This window comes from Microcebus murinus, chromosome 13, assembly GCF_040939455.1.
Source record: "Microcebus murinus isolate Inina chromosome 13, M.murinus_Inina_mat1.0, whole genome shotgun sequence".
Lineage (NCBI taxonomy): Eukaryota > Metazoa > Chordata > Mammalia > Primates > Cheirogaleidae > Microcebus > Microcebus murinus.
In genome coordinates, this window is record NC_134116.1 from 4,981,721 (window position 1) to 4,997,580 (window position 15,860).

The following is a 15,860-nucleotide window of genomic DNA, read 5'->3' on the forward strand; positions in this document are numbered from 1 at the left end:
TCATGCAGATGAGTCAAAGGCAGTAGTTAGCAAGTAATGGAAGAAGTGACTGAAAATGGAAAAGCAATCCCATACCTTCTGCAAAGTCTGGCTGCCATGTACAACAAGCTTGACTGGGGGTGGGAAAAAAATTCTTGACAGAAAAATGATGGCTTAATTAAACATATTGGACTAGAGTTATAAATGACAGAATTGAGTACGTGCTTTGTAATTTGCAGTGACCATGAAAAATTTGGTTAACTAAAAGAAACCAGAAAAGTTGTGGGATCTACTCAAGTTTTATACAGAGGAAGGGAAAGAATTATTTTTTATTTTATAAATTAAAGATATACTCTAGGACCAAAAATTAATTGCTTTTCTTGATTATATAGAATTATGATAAGGAAAAAGTGCACAAGAAGAGATGTGGCCAAACAAAATCTCTTCTCCAAAATCTTTGCAGATCAGTTATTTTGTTAATCACTTATGAACAGGTGATAAAAAAATAATGTGACAAAAAGTCCTTTGCAGGAAATAAAACAACACTGTAACTTCCTTTTTTATGGCCAACATCATTAGATGAATTAGAATGGTCCCCTTTGAAAACCATTGGTATGAAGGTTTCCTTAGGGTAACTCAATATAAACCAAGCAGCAACCTAGAATGATAATCCAAGTTAGGCAAAACAATACAAAACAAAACCAAAAGTCAACACAATTTTGTTATGTTTTAGAATTCGGGTAAGGTGAGAGACTGCCTGAAGCCAAAGTTTCTGTTGTCCATGATTGTGTCTTAAATACATTAGCTGAACATATGTGAATGAATATAGTTCTAATCTCAAAAGCAAACCAAGAAACACCATTTTGGAGGCTATAAGGCCTGGCCCAAAGAAGGCTTAGCTGAGCATTGAATAAGCTTTCAATGAACGGTGGAATTAATTTTTAATATCAATGTTATGTGACAATAATAACAGCAAGAGTGCTGGCCTGTCCATACCCATCTTTCTGACATTAGAAGGAGGACTTACCTCTTTGGAATGCATAACCCTAAATTTCTAGAATGACATGGGAATAAGAAAGCTTCGTGAAGGAAAATGTGGATTTTCAGACAAGTTTGATAAATATAGACTATAGTTATTAGTTTATATATTAAAAAAAAACCTAAATGTGATTACCCCACAGAATTCTGAGGCCTGCTAGAACAGCTACATAGAAAAGTTATATTCATGTTGGTAATACCATTTTAAATGTCCATTATTTTTCTCCTAATATACTTTTCTTTTTTCATTCTTTTAAAATTCTTTTTTTCTCTCTCTCTTTCCTTATTTTTTTCTTTCCTTATGTATCTTCTTTCTTTATTTTTTCAATGAAAAGCATATTCTGTCCAAACCGAGACTATCAAGGATCCACAAGAGAAAATGCTCTTGCAGGGATAATAAATATCAATTCAAAATAACTTTTTCCCTAAAATATGTTTAATTACATTACATTTCAGCTTCTTTGTTTTAAAACATATATTGATCCAAATGTATTCTATTAGAGTGTTAGCCTAATGATAAATACCCATGATAAATAATTATACATATTATAGAATTGAACCCTTTGAGAAGAGGCTTGTCCTGTAATTGTCTATTACTATGTTCTCAATGCTTAAGGAATTCATAGAATTATGTGTTCTCTAACTTCCTCCTTTTTGCCTTTTCTTTCTCCAGATTCTGCTTGTTGTGTCCAGAGATTTCCTTCAGACCCGTGGTTCTCTAGTTCCTACATGTCTGTATACTAACAGGGCAGGTGTGGAACTGAGTTGAAAAGCGGCATATGCTGAGGAAGATGCAAACGTGCTCTATCAGGAAAGGGCTCTGAATTCATAGTGCTCGTGCCTGAACTTGAGAAAAAAGAAATCTTACTTAAACACATTACCTCAGCCTTTGAACTTCCTGCAATTAAAAAGCAGAAAACCTCTAGATAGGACAAGAAAAGAACAATGAACAGATTGTGCAGCTCTGGAAAGAAACATGTGTATTGAAAAGGTATTTCTTAGATTTTAAAAGGCTAATAGATTTAGTCTAATGGCATAACCACATATGCATAGCGTGTTCCACAGCATGACTGACCTGCTGTTTAAGCTGTCTTAACAATTAATGTAGATTAACTCAAGATTGATTCAGTCCCAGTAACGCATATGGATAATGAAGATAGCCAAAGAATCGGTTCTTTTGTTGCCAACTAGTTTATATGAGGATGTATTTAATAACTCATCCTAAAATGATGGGCCTTACAGAGTGAGACCAGGAGCATATTATTTGTATAACTTCATTTCGTGGAAGAATATTTTTATTGGTGAAAGCATTGTAGAGTTAAAGAAAATACATGTCAGCAAATAAGAAATAACATTTACTGGTACTTCTAGACCAACTATAACTTGAAACAGAAAATAATTCTGTTCAGAGCAAATTTCACACATGCAACTTGATAGCACTTCTGGCCATATTGATTAACCAAATAAGTTAGGGCCCTTAAGTAAAACAAAGACCTACTGTTTCTAGGTGTGACTTTATTCCTCACTCACACTATGATATGAACTAATCACCTATTAATAACTACTGTAAGCCTTAATTTCTTTATTAAAATATGGGAGTGTGGCTTGCCTCTGAGAATCTTCACTCTTTCAACATTCTATATATTATATTTACTGAATGTGCTCTTGCTAAACTTTAATTTCATCCTTTCTCTCAGTACTCTTTTGAAATTACTTTATGCATTTGTACATTTTTTAGTTATATGTAAATTAATAAGATACTCTAACAAAGTGAACCATTCACATGAGCCAGGAGCCCTAATTGGATACGACTCTAAGAGCTGCATTCTGGGATCCTGAGTGACAGGGGATGACTGTGACTCAGGCTGAATGAGTCAAGAGTGACAGGTTGCTGGAATCATCCCTTTTCATGCAGCCCTTTCCCTTTGCCCTGGGCCTGGCCCCACACAGGGGGCTTTTGCATTTAATCTTGTATATATAATTTATGAATTTATATATGTACATATACACACACACACACACCGACATACATACACACATGTATGTATATATATATTTGTTATTCACAAATGAAAACAATATAATGACAATTATTTTAAAATTTCAGATTTCACAACCTTCCTGCCCTCTGGTCTTTTGAGAAGGCAGCCTGAAATTTCAAAAGGAAGGCAATCATCTAAGAAATAATATGTGAGCTACATGTGAGTTTCAAGCCTTCTAGTAAGCAAATTTTTTAAAAAAGAAAAGAAACAGGTGAAATTGATTGTAAAAATTCATTTAAACCAAAATATCTGAAATAGTATCATTTTTAATATGTGATCAATATATAACTGTTAGTGAAATATATATATTTGGTGCAATATCTTTGAATACTCTCTATGTTAAGCTTGTAGCATATGTTAGTTTAGACCAACCACTTCAGCCTCACTTGGGCAGTGGCTGCCACACTGAAGCGCAGCTCTGAGGGCTCAGAGTCTCCTGACCTCAAGGAGTTGAAGGGTCTGAACCGCCCCTCCTTTTTAACAGAGGGAAGAGACTAGCCCCTCACTGCTATCATCTCTCTTCAGACCCAAAGGTGGGAAAGACAGCACCCTTGGAGAGAGGGGGGGTAGACCACTCTGCCCACCTGCGTCTTGGTGGGGGTCCATCCCTCTTCTAGAGATTAAACTGTGAACAAAGGACAATGAGACCCCAAGAAGAGGGAGCCCTATGTCTTCTGACTTATCCAAAGCTTTGGCCTCCAGAGTTTAGACGTGGAGAAAACAGATGAAACACAAACTTCTTATTTTGCAATCAGGACTTGGTCCTACTGGTATGGCTGTGGTGTCTCTTTCCTCCTGTGATGTGGGAGACCGTGTGAGTTTAAGCACAAATGCATACATTTCTAAATGCATTTATTTCTGTATAACTCAGCACCATCAAACATGAAATCCAAATTTAAATAAGCATAAAAGAAAATTAGTACCTACAGGGTGCCTACTGTCTGTACGTACCTTGTAATCGATCTGTCCTAGGGTGGTGGGATCCTGTCAGTAATGGGCGTATGTATTAATTAGCTAGTTTGCATAACAAACTATCCCAACATTTACTAACTCATGATTGAGCTGGTTAGAAATTTTGGCTGGGCTCAGCTGGGCTGTGTTAGGAATGTGTGGTACTGCAGATTGACCAGGTGGCTTCGGGGGGTGAGCTGGCTCTCAAGTGGAGAACTTTGATTTTCCTCCTCATGGTATTTTATCCTCCAGATGGGTAAAATGGACTTGTTCTCATGGGGATGGCAGGGTTATGAAAGGAAAAGCAGAAGCCTTCAAAACCTTTGGAACCAAGGCCCAAAACTAGCACGCTGTCATATTCCCAGCTTTCTAATGGCCAGAGCTAGGAAGGCCAAATAGTTGCAAGGTTTGGGAAACAGATTCTGCAATAGGAGCAACTGTAGAAGTACATTGCAACGGGAATGAATATAAGAAATGATTTTTAAAAATTGCTGCTGCTTTTGCTGTCAATATTATCTTGTTTTCTTGCAGGTAAGATTTGTATTACTATCTTATACTAAAATGCTGTGCTTGGAGGCAAGAACAGTGATGCTTGGCCAGGCATGACAGCTCATGCCTGTCACCCTAGCACTCTGGGAAGCCAAGACGGAAGGATTGCTTGAGGTAAAGAGTTCAAGACCAGCCTGAGCAAGAGCGAGACCCTGTCTCTACTAAAAATAAACATAAATTAGATGAGCAACTAAAAATAGGGAAAAAAATTAGCCAGGCATGGTGTCACATGCTTGTAGTCCCAGCTACTCAGGAGGCTGAGGCAGGAGGATTGCTTGAGCCCAGGAGTCTGATATTGCTGTGAGCTAGGCTGACGCCATAACATTCTAGCCCAGGTGACAGAGCAAGACTCTGTCTCAAGGAAAAATAAAAAGAATAACTATGCTTGACTTTTCATGATCAGAAATAATCCCTTCAAGAGAATGCTTCTGAAGCATCTCAGAAGGACTGGGAATAATTTGAGGAAATGGCTGAGCACTGAGTTTAGGAAAATAAGCCCAACATTATATTTTTTGATTTCTCATCATAACAGAATTTTGACAGCACTTGTTAAGCACATGTCTGCAAACTCTTTTGATCCCTCTTTGGTATTTGTAGGCTATTTATAATTTTCAGCACCTCTTACTCTGGAAGCAAGTAACATAAAGATAGATCTTCTCAGAAGACATTTCCCCCTACTGCAATTTAGCCAAACAGCTGAGTATGTCTTAAAGTTATCCTTTGATTTTTAACAGGGTGAAGATGTTTTCTAAGACCCAAATATAGGAGTGGCCATGGGGGCAGATGCCCACAGCACATGTGGAAATCACCACAACTAATGCATCCTTCACTCTGAACCAGTGCTTCTCACCTTTGTCTGCGCGTTAGAGTCACCTCAGTGCGGGGCAAGGCGGGTGGTAAATTTTTTGGGTGTGGGACAGAGTCTCACTCTGTTGCCTGGGCTAGAGTGCCATGGCGTCAGCCTAGCTCACAGCAACCTCAAACTCCTGGGCTCAAGCGATCCTCCTGCCTCAGCCTCCCTAGTAGCTGGGACTATAGGCATGTGCCACTGTGCCCGGCTAACTTTTTATATATATTTTTAGTTGTCCAGCTAATTTGTTTCTATTTTTAGTAAACATGGGATCTCACTCTTGCTCAGGCTGGTTTCAAGCTCCTGACCTTGAGCAATCCTCCCACCTCCGCCTCCCAGCGTGCTAGGATTACAGGTGTGAGCCACCATGCCCAGCCAAATTTTTTTTTTTTTTTTTTTTTTGAGACAGAGTCTCGCTTGATGCCCAGGCTAGAGTGAGTGTCGTGGCATCAGCCTAGCTCACAGCAACCTCAAACTCCTGGGCTCAAGCAATCCTTCTGCCTCAGCCTCCCAAGTAGCTGGGACTACAGGCATGCACCACCATGCCCAGCTAATTTTATATATATATATATATATATATTAGTTGGCCAATTAATGTCTTTCTATTTATAGTAGAGACGGGGTCTTGCTCTTGCTCAGGCTGGTTTCGAACTCCTGACCTTGAGCAATCCGCCCGCCTCGGCCTCCCAGAGTGCTAGGATTACAGGCTTGAGCCACCGCGCCCGGCCCCAGCCAAATTTTTCAATTCAATTTGCCCCAGACCAATTAAATCAGAATCCTGGGAATGGAACTTGGGCAACCACGTGGTTTAAAGCTCCCTTGTGATTACATTATGTCTGGTAATTCTGGACAGTGTTTGGAAAATAAAATTTTTAAAAATAATATTTAGCCCCAGGAAAACTATCTGTGGCGGTATAACAAAACAAAACTCTTTTATTACATAATTAAACCAGAATTTGATGTTCATCAAGCCAGTCTTCTAAGAGATTTAAAAACAAAGAAATGTCATTGTAATTAATGCTGAGGTAGAAGACTTGACAGAATCTTTTGTCATAAATAGTTCATCTTAAATTCACCTAGAATTGGGAAGGCCATTTATGTTTTCTAATTGGCTGTATTCAAAGGAAAAATAAACTTCTCATGTCTTCGTGACAGGAGGTAGTTTCATAACTTGGAACCAGATCCCCTGAAATTAGGTTCCTATCTCCTATAGAAACTGGGATACAGTGCTATCTTCTTTGCAATTTACATTTCAAAGTAATGGTTTACAGTCCCTACAGCAAAACACAACCGAGTCAAAAAGACTCACAAAAGCCCTATTTATCTGTTACAATAGTTTATATATATTTTAAAGGGGCAGAGAAAAAATTTTGTATGAAAGATTTCTAAATTAAATGATTTAAGAAAAGGAAAGAAAGCAAACTCTTCTCCCTCATTTTTGAGTTGAAGTACATAGTCTTATATTTATAATATTTATTTGCCATTACAAAAGCTAGGTATAAGGACATAGTCTTGAACCCATGGACGTCTGAACTCTAGGAGGTGCTGGGTCCAGGCACCGGAGGGGCTGCCTTGGGCACCTGTGTGCACAAGAAAAGGCGCGTGTGGGGGAGAAGAAGGCAGAAGAGGGGGATACTGTCCAGACCTGCGGGCGGGGCGCGCAGAGTTGGTGGAAGGACGAGTCTGTGCGACAGACACAGGCCTAGGCAGGGCCGTGCTTTGGCCCACTCCTGTGTCCGTGTGGGCAGATGAGACTGCGACTAGGTGGTCTGGAAGCCTAGGTCGATGGAAGGGCCAAGTTGCTGCTACAGATTCAGGTTCTGGCGTGGGATAATCCAGGAGTTCTCTAGACCCTTGAGTGGGATTTTGGTGGGAAACTAGGAGCCAAAGAGTTGTGGGAGCAGATGGTAAGCATGGACCCTCGTCTTGGGAGGTGCTTGGCCACAATATAGCCTCGTGTGCGCGCCATAGGCAGGAACCACAGGTAGCAGCAAGGTAACAGGAAGGATCTTCCCTCAGAACTTGCTCCCTCTGGGTCCTAATAAAGGAAAAATAGCTCTGAGCTGTCTGACTGTATGAGGTATTCAAATTTATCAGGCCCAGAGAGACAGAGTATGAGGCAGGAGTCAAACCCCCCAGCCCCACCAATGTTTAAAGATACATTGTTCTGGATTATCTGCCTCGCCCACGATCTCTATGTTCCTGAGTAGCCAATCAATAGCTTATGTTACTACAGTATACGTTTTTGATAAACAACGTAGAAACTGGCCCTTCTTTTTTCTTTAAAAACCCTCCTGTAACTGCTGCTAATAGTGTATATCCAGGGCAACTTGAATGTATGCTGGGGGCGGGGGCATAATCAACATCTCACATGGATAAACACTTTTTAAACTAGATCCTGTGTTGGAGGCAAGGACCCTCAAAGACCCTCAACTCCCCTATGACTCGTCCTACGCACGGGCTTCGCCCTGGAAAATTCCCGGAATGAAAATAGCACTCCACCCTCCAGCTATAGCTCAGAGAAGAATGCATTCCATGACGTGCTGACCACGGAATGCTCCATGGTGTGCTAACTGCAATTGTTCCTGACCACCTGCCAGGTTGGGTTTGAGTGATCAGTCACAAACAACCTCTGTATCGATAAGACGCTGATTGGGGCTGATTGCCCCAGACCCAAGCCTCATCGTCACCCCACTCTATTTTTCTGTTTCTACTTCCTTGTTTCTGTATGCTTATAAAACCTACAAAGAATCCAAGTAAAGTAGACCTTGACAACCCTTTGCTTGGTCTCGTTCCTTTCTCTCGCCCATCTCTTTCAGGCATGGTCCCCCTTGACCCCACGAGTAACAGAAGGTCCCGCGGGTCGGGACAATCCTGATCTTTTTGATTATTTTAGATTGTCAGTCCTCAGTCCCTGCTAACTCTGAAAGGAGCATGCAATCACAAGACAGTTCCTGATGTGACAGTCTGTGTGCAGGAGAACAGAGCCTCGCTTCCCGGGGAGACCCAGCGTCTCCCTTCAATCCCGGCTCTGCCCGGCCTGTCCTGGGGGAGATTCACAGGCACCCATGTGATAGATACAGTTTCCCCAAATGTCACTCACTGGAGACACTAGACTCAAGTTTCAAAAACCCAAGCACCACAACCAGCTTCTTTTCTTTTCATATTTCTCAGGGCATATCACCAGAAATTATTACAGTATGAGCATGAAGGTAATTTCATCCCAGCTTTGTTTGAAAATGAACAATGTGCAACAGCAGAAGCTTGTTCAAAAATGTGTGGTGGGAATGGATGGAAACCTTTAACAATGATGTCAAGAATGCATATTTGATGATGAACAAAAGAAATTGTGATCCATGTGAAGTAATAAGGCAGATTATGGCTGCATTAAAAAATTTTTTGCTTAGTTTGTGTGTATATATTTTCTATGAATTGTGGTAAAATATACAATCCTTTTAAGTACTTATATTTTCTTACTTTTAAAAAGTGTATTCCTTAAGATAAATTTTTAAAAATTCCTTTTTTTTTCTCTTTTCTGAGACAGAGTCTTGCTCTGAGCATGAGCTAGAGTGCCATGGTGTCAGCCTAGCTCACAGCAACCTCAAACTCCTGGGCTCATGTGATCCTCCTGCCTCAGTCTCTTGAGTAGCTGGGACTATAGGCAAGTACAACCATGGCTGGGTAATTTTTTTCTATTTTTAGTAAAGATGGGGTCTCTCCATCTTGCTCAGGGACCAGGCTGTTCTCAAACTGCTGAGCTCAAGAGATTCCTCCGCCTTGGCCTCGCAGAATGCTAGGATTATAGGCATGAGCCACCATGCCTGGCCTCCATTTTTCAAATATACTTTGAGAGTATCGAATCTTTTAAATTGTTATCCAAAGTGTTTTATACTCAAACACACAATTGTACTTTAATATTTATGCTATAAAATTTTTACTTGTTGCCTGTGTTCCAAATATTTTTATCTAAGATATTTTTTTAGAAATGTTTAGTCCAAAAGAGTGCCTACAATATGATAAAATATGAGAGATTTCAAATGAGAAAGCAATCACAGAATTTATACACTTTGAGGAAAATCTCATAACTACAATTGGTTTGAACTGACATGGAGGCAAATGTCTTAATGCAAATATATATCCAAAAAACCCTAGGCAAATAGAGCATGATTGTGGTTTACACCAAGGAAGATAAAGAGAAGAGGAAAGGAGATAGGAAATGTGGTTAAAGTCTGTTAGTTCAGATGGTCCCAAGAAGGCCTCACTGAGAATAGAATGTTTTAGTAATTAGTGAATAGTATTACTGAATAGTTTTGAAAAGTATGTGTTTAATTTATTGTAGGATTAAATTGTTGGCAGTTCTACTATATTAACTATTAATTCATCCAGTCCGATAATTGGCATATTCCGTTTTCTCAGTTAACTACTCTAAATGAAGTATCTTAACTTCCAAGTCAGGACATTACTTTTTAAATTTTTTCTAACACCGTGAAAACTTTTGTTTTATTGTTTTACTGACTATCTCCTCCATCTAGCATTTGTGAATATATGGTCAGCTGAGGAGCTGAGACCACAGGAAATATGGCCGGCAGATGTGGGGTGCATCTTTTTTGCAGCTAGCCAAATTTTCTTTAAGCTTTCCTTGGAAGGATGTGGATCTTTTTGCTCCCTCTTTGGAGACCTTGTTTAAAGCCATTAAGATTTCTTAGTTTTGTTCTTATTCATGTTCATTTATGTTGGTTTTAAGTCATTTATTCAGGTTTACCTTTGATTTTAAAAGTTGGTTTATATTTAGAGTGTGATAAGAACTTTTCAGTTTTGTTTTGTTTTGTTTAACTAAATACAAAACCATATACACAGAAAGAAAGGAAACAGCTTATTAAGATGATTTAAAGATAAACAGTTTTAATAGTCATTCTCCTAGACCTCTAATAAACAAACATGCCCCACCTCCAAAAGTCATTCTTGATGTAAATGTCAGAAAGAAAGAGCCAGGAAACAGGAATATTTGCTATTTACCCAGATCTCACAAAAAATATATATACATACATACATATATATATATATTTTTTTTTTTTTTTGAGACAAAGTCTCACTCTGTTGATTGGGCTAGAGTGAGTGCCGTGATGTCAGCCTAGCTCACAGCAACCTCAAACTACTCCTGGGCTCAAGTGATCTTCCTGCCTCAGCCTACCCAGTAGCTGGGACTACAGGCATGAGCCACCATGCCCGGCTAATTTTTTTTTCTATATATTTTTTAGTTGTCCAGCTACTTTCTTTTAATATTTTTAGTAGAGATGGGGTCTTGCTTTTGCTCAGTCTGGTCTCGAACTTCTGAGCTCAAACAATCCACCCACCTCAGCCTGCCAGAGTGCTAGGATTACAGGCATGAACCACCAAGCTCAGGCTCATAAAAATATTTTTAAGAGCTCTATATTCTAAAGGTCACTTAATATGCTGTTTTATTTCTTGCATTTTAAAAAGAAAAGTTCACTTAATCAAAATTGTTATTTTGACTATAATCATACACAAATATTTATTTGAGGCCTCTGCTCTTTCTATAAAAGCTTCTCAGTCAACTGAATTCCTCTCTCTCTTTAAACCCTTGCTAACTATATATGCTCCCTCTGTCTATTTCTTCTCTTATTGACATGATTTTTTCCAAGAATAATGTAAAATTTCATTGGCCTTTTGGAAAAAATGTCTTCTCAAACTGGCTCCTCTAGGGCTTATTCTTCCATTTTCTGCTATCTGTCTCTACTTCCTCTGGCTTCACAAAGAGTGAAAAAGAGATAGCAGTGCCACATAAAGGGACCTAAAGGAGACTTCCAGCAGCATAAGGACCCCCTGAGGAACACAGCAAAGATACCACAAACTCCTTTTTTGGCAGGTTCCTCATGGTGCCCAAAGAGGTGTGGGTGGAAGGGTTCCTTTCAATTCTAAAGCTCTACTCTTTTCTACTGGAGTCATTCTCCTCAGCTTTTAGATACATACATATGCACATGTGTAAGTTATATGTTCTGTTTACATGTATATCCATATATCTATGCATATGTTTGTATATAGTATAAGGGCACCATATTAACTTAAAGATAAATTAGTGCTCATGAATTAAGTAAATAAGCCCAAATACTTCTCAAGAAAATGTGATCTGAGTAAATCCTTTGGTAAACATGACTAATTTAATATTGTTGGTTTAATAAAAACAACTATGTCTCCTGATTTATCAGCAAAATATGTATGTATTTAAGATTATTATTTTTATAAAACTTGCCTAACAGATAGTAATATAAATACTTAATAGTAATATAAAACTTAATAGAAAGTTTCACTAGAGACAATGTCTGTATTTGTCTAATGTCTCATGAGATTTTCCAAGCATAATTAAGAATTAATAAATAAAATAGATGTAAATGGGATAAAAGTTTATAAATGTACATATAATAATATTATGTTTTATAATATGTTTACTTAATAGATTTCTCAAACCTTTTTGGTAACTGTATCCTTAGAGTTTTGATAAACTAAATTAAGTGATGGATATTCATTAAATATGTAGATCACTTCCAAATAAAACATAGTGCTAAGACATTAATTACTAAATACAAGTTTAGACTTATATACTTTTGATTTCTTATTCCAGAGAAACAAAAGATATTTAGATCTGTTAGTAAATATGTCCTGTTCCATGTTGAAAAATTGTTCCATTAGAAAGCCTACATTTCTAAAAATGATAAAATGTATATTCATAAATTGTTAGTATGTGACTCACAGTTAAAATTTCTTACTTGTTAGGTTTTCATTACGAATTAAAGTAAATAAGACTTAAAATTTTAACATATAGTAATGAAATTATGGGTAAGAAAAGATACAATTTAATATGCAAAGTGTATAAAAATAAAATGTTTTTTTTTTGGAAAAAATATATAAAAGAGACATAAAGATGTGGTTTATTTGAAAGGAAAAGTATTTTCTTCCAGTTTAGAAGTTATTTAAAGTATGCAATAAAGAAAAAGAAGATGCTGGGTGCAGTGGCTCATGCCTGTAATCCTGCCTTTTCTATAATGTAGGAAAACCTCTAGTGTTTTATTCAGACATAATCCACAAAAGGAGAGTTGTATCATTGCAAGAAATGTATGACAATATTAATGTAGAACTTATCTGATGTAAAAATTAGTGTGGGGAGGTGTTCAGCTGAGAAGGAAATGTATTAGTGTTATAATCTAAAACCTTTTGTGAGCCCAAATTACCAATTGTATATCAGAAGTTATGTTAGAGAATGTAGGGAAAACTTAAGTCCCCTCCATATATTAAGTGCCATTTATGCTGATATGACACTTATTCCCTAACAGCTAACGTAGATGTCTATCTGTAAATTCCCTGTGTGTGAACATGCTATATCATTGTGGTATTAAACTGATTAGCTAGATAAATCCAGTGGCCCCTTTTCTTCATTTTTATGTTTTTAGTTTTGTTTTAGTGGGGATCTAGTTTTGATTTTCCTAGTGGGCATGAGTTTGTACAAGTTCCTGTAATGTTCACAGCAAATATTGATTTATTTTATTTTCAGTAATGCAGCCCATAAACTTTATTTGTTTGAAATTACTTCTTCACTACTAATCACAGCTTCTAAACATGTAAAACAGGATTGAAATTTTTTTTCCATTAAAAAAAATATGTATATAGAAAAAATTAGCCAGGCATGGTGGCACATGCCTGCAGTCCCAGCTACTCAGGAGGCTGAGACAGAAGGATCGCTTCAGCCCAGGAGTTTGAGGTTGCTGTGAGCTAGGCTGACGCCATGGCACTCTAGAAAAACTGTATATAGAAAAATGTATATAGAAAGTTGGAGAAAGAAAGAGAAAAGAAAAAATTGTAAGGGGTTATAAAAAGTTTACAGAAGTTTTGCCGGGCGCGGTGGCTCACGCCTGTAATCCTAGCACTTTGGGAGGCTGAGGCGGGCGGATCGCTCAAGGTCAGGAGTTCGAAACCAGCCTGAGCGAGACCCTGTCTCTACCAAAAATAGAAAGAAATTAATTGACCAACTAAAAATATATATACAAAAAATTAGCCGGGCATGGTGGCGCATGCCTGTAGTCCCAGCTACTCGGGAGGCTGAGGCAGTAGGATCGCTGAGCCCAGGAGATTGAGGTTGCTGTGAGCCAGGCTGACGCCACGGCACTCACTCTAGCCTGGGCAATAAAGTGAGACTCTGTCTCAAAAAAAAAAAAAAAAAAAAAAAGTTTACAGAAGTTTTATCTTTTATGGTCAAAGATGGTTGAGATTGAATAGCTCTGTTTGTAAGATTTTATTAAAATTACATTTAATAGTAATAATACAATAACATAGGGTAAAATTGGTCTTTTAAATAAGATTTTTCCAACAACAGTCAAACTGAGAACCAAATAAAAGAGTCAATATCCTTCAAAATAGCAACAAAGAAAGTAAAACACCTACGAGTACATTTAACTAAGTAGGTAAAAGACCTCTACAGGGAGAACTATGAAACACTGAGGAAGGAAATAGCAGAGGACATAAACATGTGGAAAACCATACCATGCTCGTGGGTTGGCAGAATCAACATTGTTAAAATGTCTATATCCAAAGTGATCTACAGATTCAGTGCAATCCCTATTAAAATACCAACATCATTTTTCACAGATCTAGAAAAAATAATTCTACACTTCACGTGGAACCAGAGAAGACCCTGTATAGTAAAGCAATCTTAAGCAAAAAGAACAAATTTGGAGGCATCGATTTACCAGACTCCAAGTTATACTACAAGGCTATAGTTAACTAAAACATCATTGTACTGGCACAAGAACAGAGACACGGTTCTGGCACAAGAACAGAGGCATAGATCAATGGAACAGAACTGAGAACCCCACATATAAAGGCATCCTCATATAGCCATCTGATCTTTGACAAAGCAGACAAAAACATACACTGGGTAAAAGAATATTTATTCAATAAATTGTGCTGGGAAAATTGGATAGCCACATGTAGAAGACTGAAACAGGATCCACACCTTTCACCTCTCACAAAAATCAACTCATGGCGGATAACAGACTTAAACCTAAGGCATGAAACTATAAGAATTCTAGAATAAAATGTTGGGAAAACTCTTATAGACATTGGCCTAGGCAAAGAATTTATGAAGAAGACCCCCAAAGGCAATCAGGGTGACAAAAAAATAAATAAATAAGACCTGATCAAATTAAAAATCTTCTGCACAGCCAAGGAAACTATCATTAGAGTGAATAGACAACCTATAGAATGGGTGAAAATATTTGCTTTCTACACATCCAATACAGGGCTGATAACAAGAATCAATATAGGCCAGGCACAGTGGCTCATGCCTGTAATCCTAGCACTCTGGGAAGCCAAGGCGGAGGATCGCTCAAGATCAGGGGTTCGAAACCAGCCTGAGCAAGAGCAAGACCCCGTCTCTACTATAAATAGAAAGAAATTAATTGGCCAACTAAAATACATATAGAAAAAATTAGCCGGGCATGGTGGCACATGCCTGTAGTCCCAGCTACTCGGGAGGCTGAGTCAGGAGGATCGCTTGAGTCCAGGAGTGTGAGGTTGCTGTGAGCTAGGCTGACGCCACGGCACTCACTCTAGCCTGGGCAACAAAGCTAGACTCTGTCTCAAAAAAAAAAAAAAAAAATCTATATAGAATTTAATAAAATCAACAAGAAAAAAACCTAAGAACCCCATCAATAAATGGGCAAAGAACATGAACATAAACTTTTCAAAAGAAGACAGAATAATGGCCAGCAAACATATAAAAAAATGCTCAACATCTCTAATCATTAGACAAATACAAATCAAAGCCACATGACATATCACCTAACTCCAGTGAGAATGGCTTCTATAAAAAAGTCCCCAAACTACAAATGCTGCGTGGATGTGGAGGGATAGAAACACTCATACATTGCTGGTGGGGCTGCAAATTAGTACAATTCCTATGGAAAATAATTTGGAGGTACCTCAAAGAGCTAAAAATAGAAATACCATTTGATCCAGTAATCTCACTACTAGGCATCTACCCAAAGGAAAAAAGGGCATTCTATAATAAAGACATCTGCACTTGGCAATGTTTATGGCAACACAATTCACAATTTTAAAGATTTGGAAATAGGCCAGGCGCGGCAGCTCACACCTGTAATCCTAGCACTCTGGGAGGTCGAGTCAGGTGGATCGCTCGAGGTCAGGAGTTTGAAACCAGCCCGAGCAAGAGCGAGACCCTGTCTCTACTAAAAATAGAAATAAATTAATAGATCAACTAAAAATATATATACAAAAAATTAGCTGGGCATGGTGGCGCATGCCTGTACTACCAGCTACTCGGGAGGCTGAAGCAGTAGGATTGCTTGAGCCCAAGAGTTTGAGGTTGTTGTGAGCTAGGCTGACACCACAGCACTCACTCTAGCCTGGGCAACAAAGTG

General features: G+C 38.2%; 1 long non-coding RNA gene across 3 annotated transcripts in view; it reads right to left on the reverse strand.

The window, feature by feature from the left end:
- Positions 1 to 15,860, reverse strand: part of LOC142874790 (uncharacterized) — a 79,834-nt gene that overhangs the window by 15,875 nt on the left and 48,099 nt on the right. For 2 of the 3 annotated variants that reach the window (XR_012922410.1, XR_012922412.1), the window contains one exon: positions 6,845 to 7,447. The exons of the other annotated variant lie outside the window; for it this stretch is intronic. This is a non-coding gene — a long non-coding RNA (uncharacterized LOC142874790). Of the gene's footprint in view, positions 1 to 6,844; positions 7,448 to 15,860 lie in introns of those variants that run through there. 3 annotated transcript variants of the gene reach the window in all.